Here is a 12,113-nt window from a genome sequence, read left to right on the forward strand (position 1 = left end):
TTTGGGAAACCATTCTAATTATGAAGCAACACTGTAATGGGACAATATATGGGAATATGGGAAAATAATTGTAATAACTGTAGATTGTGAATCTGAGTAACATGGTTCCCAAACAAATGTTATTGTTTTTAACCTTCTACTTTGCATTAAAAAAAATGGCTGCCAATGTTGAACAATTTCTTCAATAACTAAGTCTATAACAAGGCAAGGAAAACTGAAAAATAAAGTGCCTATATCTATGTTCTGAGGATCAGACAATGTGTGTAAGGTATTTGTAATGTAATTAGATATGCAAATTGGAGGCCACCATTACAGAAAACGGTTTAGTACTCAAAGAAGTGGTCCATATGCACCCCCCTTATTTTATTTTATGTTCTACTTATCATTGTTTACATGTCTTAATTTTTTCATGTCCAAATTGCGGTTTTTGGCATTCCTCAATTTGGTTCCTCAATTGTTGTTTGTCAAACTTTTTGGGCTGACCCCATTTCCAGCTGACCTTTAGTCTAGTTATCTCCCATCATCACTCTAAAGGGTAATGAAATTGAAATGCAGATGTCCTTTGTTAACATAAAACAATCAGTCATGATTAATTCCACATTTCTATTATAATAAACAATTAATTCCATCATTTAAGCTTCAGAAGTGATCTGTGTCACTTCTCCGTCATTTCATTATCAAGTGCTGTACACATATCTTTTAGTTAGTTTCATACTTCAGCATGATCGATACTGTTGATTAACTTGCATTATTCAAATAATCATAATTGTCATCATGTCCAGCATTAGATCTGCCACTCGGCTTCATTACAGTCAAGATCCTCTTTCTTGACCCCCCTGTGGTTTTATAATGGCCCAGTACCTTTCCCATATGAGTGTGTGTCTGTATCACAGCATTTGTGCCTCACACCCAATCTATGTGCGTGCGCCTGTGTGTATAGCAGCGGCGTCGTGCCCCCACACCTTAAACAATCTATGTGTGCGCTTGTCAGAGTAAGAGTACAGATACTCCTGGTCAAATTTACTCCACTACAAGTAAAAGTAGCTCAGTCAAAATGTTACTCAAGTAAGAGTAAAAAAGTCATTGCTTTTAAATATACTTATGTATTCAAAAGTACAGCTTTGAAAAACACTTAAAAGTACAAGTAAAAGTACATGCTTTTAAAAATACTTAAAGTTTCTTAATTTTTATATCAATGAATTGCTGTAATGTTTTCACAATTAATTCATAGGACCTTGTAAGTAACTCTCTGAAACCACCTGCACTGCACTGATGTGCTTGCTTGTAGAACCACTACGTTATACAAAGCCTGCAGAAACACCTATAGAAACATAGAAATGACTGAGGTACCAAAATTAAATACTTTTACTCCTATACACCCATACAACATGTAACAAAGAGGGTGAGCGGAGGGGGAAGCCACAAACACGGCTAGTGCAGAAGTGTGGCCTTCCCTAAAATTGCATTTTAGGGAAGACAAAAGAAACGGCCAACCTAAAAGTACCCAGTACTTTACAGCCACCCTAGAAATGTACTTGAGTAAAAAAATATTTGCCTCGGAAATGTACTCAAGTAAAAGTAATAAATAAACAGTGCTCTTCACTGTAGTATGCTCATGTACAATAAACATAATGCTGGCATACACAAAATATAGATACATATGAAAATATAGATACATTCCTGATACACCGTATACTACTGGATTTAAGTTATCAATAGAGTAGAGTCTGACCTGTGCCACTTTTACAGTAGGTGCCTGGTATGTTTATAATATGTTAATTAGGGGGGGGGTGTTCAAAGTCATTGTTCTATATATAAACTGAACACACCATTTGAGTGCCTTGACCACTGGTTGAAGATAAGATGTGTACCTGTTGTTCCTGTTGTTCCTGTTGTTCCTGTTGCTCCTGTCCCCCTGAAGGTAAGTGAAAGTCAAGAATGATGAGGTGATTTTTTTGTGTATGTGATTTCAAGAAAAAAAAAGCAATGCTTGTGGACTGTACAGTGCATAGATACACACAAAAAAACACAAAAAAAAAAGCACAAGAGGTGCATTCTGCATCAGCATGCTTAATGTTTGTGTACATGTTCCATAACAGGTGAACTGCAGCCTGATTACGTTTTTTAAACATCTCTTTGAATCAATATTAACTTACGTAAGTCAGTACAACCAAACCAGTTTGAACTCATCGAGAAAATGATCTCTCAGTAAAATCTATGGAGTACGCAAACAGAGTTTTACACAGATCGGTGCAGTGTAAAAACACAAATCTAGTTATGATTCGAACCCTGCCTGGGGTCGACATCAGCAAGGGCATGCGGTCGCAACGGGTTCCTAACGCCGAATCAAAGGGGTTCAGATCTGAGCCAAGTCTCCTGAGGAGGCACGTCTGAAGCCTGTCCTGGACAGGAGTCTTGAGGCGTAAAAACGGATGATTATTGTGGGCTAAGGCTAAGAAAAGTTATAAAAAGTAAAAATTCAGATGGTTTACAGTGTGTGTGTGTGTGTGTGTGTGCGTGCGTGCGTGCGTGCGTGCGTGCGTGCGTGCGTGCGTGCGTGCGTGCGCGCGTGTGGTGTGTGTGTGTGTGTGTGTGTGTGTATTGTCACCATGGTGACAAAATGTATAAGCCTAATTAGAATAGAAAGTTGAAGTAAAATGCAAACTTTTGTCAAGGTAACAGAATTTGAATGATAACAAACGTGTTTGAAATCTGCATTATAAGCAACACAATGCAGAGATACATTACAATATCCACAATCCCTCAGCACTCTGCTCAGCTGTTGAGAATGCTGATTTGTTAATTGCATGAGCTGCTTTGTCTCAAGTTCAATCTATTCTGTTTCTATGGCTTGTTGCTTTTTGCCTTTTGTTCCTTGGCCCCTGTATCACTGCTTGCAGCTACATTTATTATTATTATTATTATTATTATTATTATTATTATTACCCTTATTATTATTATTATCATTATTAGTAGTAGTAGTAGTAGTAATTGTAGTAGTAGTAATGTTATTATATATTTTAGGAGAGGACAACTGCTGTCAATCGTTCTGCAAATTACTAGGAGATGACGACTGCTGTCAACACTGCTGTCAACCGTTCTGCGAAATAATAGTAACTTGTCTGGCGAGCCTTTTATGTTCACTCCTGGGATGTGATGACGACTGACTACACATGAATGATACGAATGTCACAAGATGTGACATGGGCGGACCATCTTTATCCAACCCTTTAACCAGTCGTCAAAAAGGTAGGTGTGACGCGCATCACAGTTGTAATGTCCAGTGGTGGTACTCACATTTTGTACTTAAGTAAAATACCAATACCACAATGTAGAAATACAAGTTACAAGTAAAAGTCCAGTATTCAAAATTTACTTGAGTAAAAGTACAAAAGTATTTTCATTAAGATACTTAAGTACTGGAAGTAAAAGCACTCATTTTGCAGAATGTCCCATTTCACAAGTTTCCAAATGTATAAAAAATGCTTTGCAAATAGTATATCTTCAAGCTCACAACGCGTCGCTTTGCGACATGTTGTGAGCTTGTAGATGCAAGTATGCATAGGGCTGGAGTGGTTAATGTATTGTAATGAACCTTGTCTCAGGTATGAGAGATGTAAAGAGCCCGCCCACAGAATATTTATACTGTAAGCATTGATAAAGGAGGCAGAACTTCCAATGGACATTAACAGGATACTTTATTTAACTATACTAAAGCAGCAACAATAAAAGGCAAGAGGTAACCATACAGTAGGTAATTCACATTATAATTCATCAAATAATCAGATAACTAAACGATAGTCCTAAATAAAACAGCTCGAGCATGGACACCTAAAATATAATCAAACACATTTACTAGAAACTCTAAAACTACTACTTAACTCTCCCAGGATAGGCGACCCCCAACGGGTCTGGACTTTGGCGCTGGGTCGGCAGCTTTGATTGACAGTCGGTTTTGTGTGAGTCGACTCTGCCCGTCCAACGCCGTGAGCAGTCTCCGTTGACTGTAGGAGACCACTCGCACATATGAAGAGCGGAAGAGCACTCCTATTAGTCCCCACTATACTAATTTCTCGCCCTGCCTAAACAGCAACCTGTCCCTGGCCCTCCTATCTATCTTCGCCGCCGGCAGCCCTACACAGCATGCGAGCAGCACCACCCCCCAGCAGTGAGTGCAAGACAAAATAGCTCAGCAGGCTTCGCCTGTAACTTGGACTGAGCTCCGCTCTCCAACACACCGAGTCTCTTCTGAGTTCACAGTTTTATAGTGTCCCGTCACCCTCAACACAATCATGTCCAGCCGTGCTTGATCGGCATCTGTCAGTCACAATCAGGTGCGTGGCATCAGCCTGTGATTGACACGCATCATTGTCCACGTCACTCAGTGCAGGTTCACTACACTCCTCCCCCCCTTAAATGTGACTCGTCCCTGAGTCACCAAAACTCATAGTCACTGGCCCACCCAGGTAACCTTCTTTGTCGTCCTTGACGGGAGGATGAAAACACCTGCTGTCCCCTCGAGCCTCCCCCGACAACCGGGCTGGGGGTCACTGCATTCTCGTGTGATGTTGATCCCATACTCCGCCTTTCCCCTTCTCGGGCAGGATGGCCGCTAGTTCCCGGAGTCACCGGCTCTGACTCTGCTGGTGGCTGGTCCCCAACCGGGGCTCCTCCCGTCTGTCTCTCTCTTTCCACCACCGTCCGACTGGGGGCTGCTGCCCTTTCTGGCTGATGGATGTCTGCCCCTGCCGACCTTGCCGTAGAACTCGAGGTTCGCCAACGGGTCCAGCCAGCACCACCAGACGCCCCAGGTTGTGTAGGCACAGTCTGCTGCCTCGGTGCACCCTCCTGGTCGTTTCTCTCTGGTAAGGGGGAAGGACAGGGTTTGAGTCGGTTGAAATGCAAAACAACCTCGGGTCCTCCCTCAACCAACACAAGTCTATATAATACTTCTGTCACTCTCTCTAGGACCCTATAGGGGCCCTTAAATCGCCTCTGCAATTTCGGGCAAACGCCTCTCTTCTTGGCTTTGGAACGGACCCATACCAACTCCCCCTCTGAATAATACTGCCACTTGACTCTAACATCAAAGCCTTCCTTCTGCCTACCCGAGGCCCTGGCCTGATGTCTTCTTACAGCACCTATCACTGTGGACAGTGTGTCAGCCAATCTAGATACATATTCAGTAGCTGTAGAAAACCTCTCCCCTCCACCCAGATTCAACATCAAGTCCACTGGGAGAATTATCTCCTGCCCAAACACTACCTTATAGGGCGTAAACTCTGTGCTTGAGTGCACACTGCTCCTATAAGCCAACATTACATAAGGTAACAGCACATCCCAATTTGTCTGATTGTCCTCCACAAACAAGGACAACATGGAGATTAATGTCCTATTAAACCTTTCTACCATTCCATCAGACTCAGGGTGGTAGGGTGACGTGCGTGTTTTGTGCATCTTTAACAGCTGGCACACCTCTTGAAACAAATTAGATTCAAAATTTCGACCTTGATCTGTGTGAATGGTACGGGGGGCCCCTAAGCGACAAACCCACTGCTCTACCAACACCTTGGCCACTGTCTTAGCTTCCTGATTTGGGAGGGGAAAGGACTCTGTCCATTTGGAAAAATAATCACTAATAACCAAGATGTACTTATTTTTATTAGAGGTTTCTGGCAGTGGCCCCAAGATGTCCAGTGCCACCCGCTCAAATGGCCTGGAGACTACTGTAGTCTGCAGGGGAGCACGCCGCTGTGGTCCAGTTGTCTTTTGAGAACCACAGTCTAGACACTCCTGACACCATCGCTTCACGTCCCCAAACCACCCCAGCCAGTAGAATCGGTCTTTCACCTTAGCTTGTAACTTTTGTACTCCCAAATGGCCTGCCGTAACTGAATTGTGCAACTGTTCTAACACTTTTGGTACCAAGGTTCTTGGGAGGACAACCTGAACCTGGTTGGCTGCGTCTGAATTGCTGGGAGGTACCCTCACCAACCTGGCACCTTGCACCTGCAACTGCGCCCATACAAGTGCAAACTTCTGTAACTCTTTGGGGGGCTGCACACACTCCTTCTTCCCCCCCTTAAGAGCAATGATTTGTTGCAACTCCACATCCTCTCTCTGAGCCTGCGCCAACTCATCTCCCTCATCTGGAACTGATGGCCCCTTAGGACGAGCATGATGTATTGCACGTATGGCTTGAGTCACTGGAGACTCCCCTGCCTCTCCTGATATAAATGCAGGCAACCTAGAGAGTGCATCTGCATTAGAATGTACTCGTCCAGGACGGTGCACAATCTTATACTGGAACCTGGCCAACTGTTCTAGCCACCTAGCTAGCTGTCCCTCTACTCCATGAAAATGATGCAACCACCTCAAAGAGTTATGGTCTGTGCGTAGCACAAATTCTTTGCCCAACAAGTAGTGTTTAAAATGTTGAGTAAACACGACCATGCTCAGCAACTCCTTCTTGGTGGTTGCATACTTCCTTTCGGGTTTGGATAGAGCCCTACTGGCATAGGCTATGACATGCTCCTGCCCATCCTCTTCCTGTGACAATACTGCCCCAATGCCTGTATCACTAGCGTCTGTGTCTAAAATGAACGGTTTGTGGGGGTCAGGGTACGCCAGAACGGGGGCTGACATCAAACTGAGCTTTAGGGATTCAAATGCTGCCTGACAGCCGTCTGTCCATTTAAACCGTCTACCCTTTTCGGTGAGTTGATGAAGGGGGCGGGCAATGTCGGCAAAACCTTTTGTGAACCTTCTATAATAGGACGCTAGCCCAACAAAACTTCTGACTTCAGTCTGGTTTTTTGGTACAGGCCACTGTCTCACACTCTCTATCTTGGCAGGGTCAGCTTCCACACCCTGCTCGGAAATTATGTGGCCCAAATATTTAACCTGAGTAGCAAATAGGTTACATTTAGCTGGTTTTACTTTGAGATTAGCCCGCCGTAATTTTGTTAACACCTCATCCAAGCGTGCAGCGTGTTCATGAAATGTCCGGCCAAACACAATAATGTCGTCCAAGTACACCAAAGAGGTTACCCACTGCAGATCTGCCAACACCAGATCCATCAACCTCTGAAATGTACCCGGACTATTACAAAGGCCAAAAGGCATGACATTAAACTCAAAAAGGCCTTGGCGCGTAGTGAATGCTGTTTTAGGTCTGTCTTGGGGGTCCATCTCGACCTGCCAGTACCCACTGGCTAAATCGAGAGTGGAAAACCAACACGACTTACTCAGGATGTCAAGGGCATCATCAATGCGGGGCAAGGGGTATGCATCTTTTCGAGTCAAATCATTCAATTTACGGTAATCAACACAAAAACGGAGACTGCCGTCTTTCTTTCGAACCAGAACTACAGGGGCTGCCCAGGGGCTGTGAGAGGGCTGAATAATGTCATTCTCCAGCATCTGCTTTACCTGCTCTGAAACTTCATGCTGTAAATGGAGTGGGACACGACGAGGGTGCAACCTCACCGGCCTCTCCTCACCTGTATCGATCTGATGCGCAGTGCAGTGAGTTCTCCCCAAATCATTATCTCCTGTACTGAATGCTGCTAAATTCTGGTACAGTAAATCATGGATAACTGCCAACTCTGGGGCCTCGAAACCCTTCTGTTTTAACCCCAGATGGTCTGATAGTGAGTCAGCTGACCAAGATACAGGTGAACCACCGCCCTTGTCTCCCACCCCCAAATGTTCTGCCCTCTTCCCCACTTCCACATCAGTATGTAACATACCCACTTTCACCCCTCCCTTCAAAGTGAGCGCCTCGTCAGTTACATTGATGACCCGGACTGGCAGGGAGCCCTGTTCTACCCTACAAACCACCCGGGCCACCATGACATTACAATGTTCGGACACAGATTCAACAGGCTCAAACATCCCCTCCCGCCCAGAACCCATAATGCTTCCTACTCTACCTTCGATGATCGTTTCACTGCGGGGGGGAATTACTGTGTCCACAGGGACTGTGACGACTTGGGGTTTCTCCAGGTCTGCTGGCACAATAAGGGGAAAGCGTTTCCCCATTATTCTACATTCATTTTTGTCAAAATCCACTACAGCTCCATACTTGTGGAGAAAGTCAAACCCCAGTAAGATCTCCTGAGAGGGCACATTAGCAACCAAAAACTCAGCAACTACTGCCAGTGAGTCAAGCTGACAGACTGTTTGCCACTTCCCCAGGATTCCCATCCCCCCACCATTTGCAGCAGATACCTCCCCCTGGTGCCCACCCAACTTTGATCCCCCGTTAGTGATATTTAGCCAAATTCCTTTTGGAATCACAGAGAATGTTGCACCACTATCGACTAATAGGAGTGAGTCTACCCCCCCTATTTTTGCTGCGATATACCCAGAACTCCCATGATTACCTGCAACGGCCACAGTTGTCTTAATGCACTCGGGGGCAGGCAGTTGGCCTGCGGTACCTGCCCCCTCTAGTTTCCCTGTAGGTATGGGCAATTACGTCTGATGTGTCTGGTACACCCACATTCCCAACACCCCCCTCCATTGTCTCTGTAGCCCTGACTGACGGCCCCACTAGGTGGCGCACTACGCCCACGGTCCCCACTGGGGTGTTCGATGAATTGGGCAGGCTTTGGTGCCCTTGGAGCTAGTTGCATGTTTTTAACAGTTGATTGAAGACACGCAACATCCTGTCTCAACCCCTCCACCACCCCCAATAACACACCCATCTGCTCTTCGCTGCTGGATTTCGCAACCGACACACCCATCACTTTAGCCTCTGGAATCACATGAGACTGTTCCAGATTTCTAAGCAGCTCCATTTCAGCAGACAATTCAATGGCCTCTTCTAATGTTTTAGGCTTTGCAGCTCGTAAGCTGACTCGAAAATCACCTGTAGCTAGATGTAATATGAATTGGTCTCTGGCCAACATATCACGGGTGCAGTCATCAGCTGAGGGATATGCTCTAGTTGCAAGCCTCCTCAATGCATTACCAAATTCCCTGGCCGTCTCATTTGGGCGACGACGGCGGGCAGTGAAGCTAGCCCTGCCCCAATCATCGCTATCACACGGCTCGAAACACCGTGACATAGCTGCTTTTAACAGGACATAGTTGTTCTTAGCTTCCCTAGGTAGACCACTATACATGTCTCGGGCGCGCCCGGACAGCAAGAGAGACATGAACTTGAGTTTAAGTGCTTCATCCCAATGATTAACCTCAGCTGCCAAATCAAACTGTTCTGACCAATCAGACCACTCACGGCCTGCTCCTGTGAATGTCTCGGGCATAAAGATCGGACGAGGTGTCTGCCCACCCACAGGACGCACAGAGTGATTAATGCTAGTAGAGGGTGCGTTCTCATTACCCTCCCCATTACTGCCCCCCCCCAATGGGTTATTGTCTGCCTCCGACATTCTAAGGGCTAACTTTACCAAGTGTTAAGTTTTGGGAGATACAAGATCCCACCACTGCCACCAGTGTAATGAACCTTGTCTCAGGTATGAGAGATGTAAAGAGCCCGCCCACAGAATATTTATACTGTAAGCATTGATAAAGGAGGCAGAACTTCCAATGGACATTAACAGGATACTTTATTTAACTATACTAAAGCAGCAACAATAAAAGGCAAGAGGTAACCATACAGTAGGTAATTCACATTATAATTCATCAAATAATCAGATAACTAAACGATAGTCCTAAATAAAACAGCTCGAGCATGGACACCTAAAATATAATCAAACACATTTACTAGAAACTCTAAAACTACTACTTAACTCTCCCAGGATAGGCGACCCCCAACGGGTCTGGACTTTGGCGCTGGGTCGGCAGCTTTGATTGACAGTCGGTTTTGTGTGAGTCGACTCTGCCCGTCCAACGCCGTGAGCAGTCTCCGTTGACTGTAGGAGACCACTCGCACATATGAAGAGCGGAAGAGCACTCCTATTAGTCCCCACTATACTAATTTCTCGCCCTGCCTAAACAGCAACCTGTCCCTGGCCCTCCTATCTATCTTCGCCGCCGGCAGCCCTACACAGCATGCGAGCAGCACCACCCCCCAGCAGTGAGTGCAAGACAAAATAGCTCAGCAGGCTTCGCCTGTAACTTGGACTGAGCTCCGCTCTCCAACACACCGAGTCTCTTCTGAGTTCACAGTTTTATAGTGTCCCGTCACCCTCAACACAATCATGTCCAGCCGTGCTTGATCGGCATCTGTCAGTCACAATCAGGTGCGTGGCATCAGCCTGTGATTGACACGCATCATTGTCCACGTCACTCAGTGCAGGTTCACTACACTATGTTTTGTAATAATCAAAATCTACAAAGTAACTAGTAACTAAAGTTTTCAAATAATTGTAGTGGAGTAAAAAGTGCAATATTTGCCTCTGAGATGTGATGGAGTAGAAGCAAAAAAAATATTGAAAATTGTTAACACTCCAGTAAAGTAAATGGTTCCTCAAAAGTGTACTTAAGTACAGTACTTGAGTAGATGTACTTGGTTACTTTACACCACTGGTAATGTCCAAGTCAAAAGAGTTGTTCAACTCTTTCATGATGTCTGTTCATGTCTGTTCATGCTTCTTCCAACTGAGAACCATCGCAAAAATCAAGTCCTTCCAAGTCCTTCCTCTCAGCCGATTTAGAAAAGGTCATTCATGCATTTATTACTTCCCATCTCCAGTAGATTGCAATGGTCTGTACCCAGAAATCCGTTTCCTGCCTGCAACTAATCCAGCAATGCTGCTGCCGGCTTCTGACCAATACTACAATAGGCTCTAGGCACAGCAGCCATATTGGAAAGAAATTGGGCCTCTTCTCACTTCCTTCACAGGTGTTACCAATGATACTAATGAAGGCTCTGTTCCATTCTGGTCAGGGTGCTGATATCGTGCATGTTGGCTCACTAGAAACACTCCATTTTGGTTCTCAAATGGCCCCTTTATGGTGGGTGTGTAACTCTGAGAGTGTACAAATGGAACCAAATGGACCCTTACGGGTCCATTTGGTTCCATTTGTACACTCACAAGAGTTATAGGGGTCCTTGAAAATAAGACAACCACTATTCCACACTAAATGGAACAGAGCCTTAATTAGTATCATTGGTATCACCTGTGAAGGAAGTAAGGAAGGGGCCCAATTCATTCCCAATATGGCTGCTGTGCATAGAGCCTATTCACTCACGTAAATGTCCCAAATACACGTCTAGTTGCCGTCCTAGCCCCTAGAGTCTAGGGCCTAGACCACCAATTATTTTCAGCACACCTTTCTGCACCTTTTACAACAGAACATTTTAAACAGATATGAAAGAGTTGAATACAGGTATGTTTTAATTGTGGTGAAAAACGGGGGACAAAACATGGTTCAAGTCAGATTTTGTATTACATTTTTATAAAACACTAATTTGAAATGGATGTTTTTGTAGACAAAGGTCTAAACTAGCAATATTCATCTATTCAATCATTGAGTTTTTTGGTACGAACACTCTTTTCTATAATATGACATAATGTACTTCACAACTTGATTTGTGGCAACTCCGTGAGACACACTTTTAATTTGATCAGCCCAACAATAATGTAAAGTCATCAATTTAATGGTATTTAGTAATTCATTTAAGTAATATAATTCATTATATCATCTCTTGTTCAGATTTCACACTATTATGCAATATACCATTTCTAAGTTGCCTGAGTTGCAGGCTCGTCAGGCACATCACCGCCTCTGGGAAGAGGGAGGAGGAACCGATGGGCCGCAGCTGTGGCTCATTGCCCTGTTTAAAAAAGACCTCTCTGCATTTGAGAGAGAGAGAGAGAGAGAGAGAGAGAGAGAGAGAGAGAGAGAGAGAGAGAGAGAGAGAGAGAGAGAGAGAGAGAGAGAGAGAGAGAGAGAGAGAGAGAATGACGGCGGCCAGAGAAACAAGCAGAGCTTTGCTGTATGTATTATTTCTATCTTTTCCTCCTCTCTACAGAACGACACGGCCAGCGATTGGCTACCTTACAGCCACTTGCCCCTTACCCCGCTGCCTATTCCTGCCACGGAGCAACAGGCTCTCCACTTGCCCTGAGTCCTTCACCTCGCTCCAACACCTTACCCCTTCCTTTTGTTTGAATAAACACGCCTACAGGCTTCACTCG

The sequence above is a fragment of the Gymnoscopelus microlampas genome, assembly GCF_963454915.1.
Source record: "Gymnoscopelus microlampas genome assembly, chromosome: 17".
Classification (NCBI taxonomy): domain Eukaryota; kingdom Metazoa; phylum Chordata; class Actinopteri; order Myctophiformes; family Myctophidae; genus Gymnoscopelus; species Gymnoscopelus microlampas.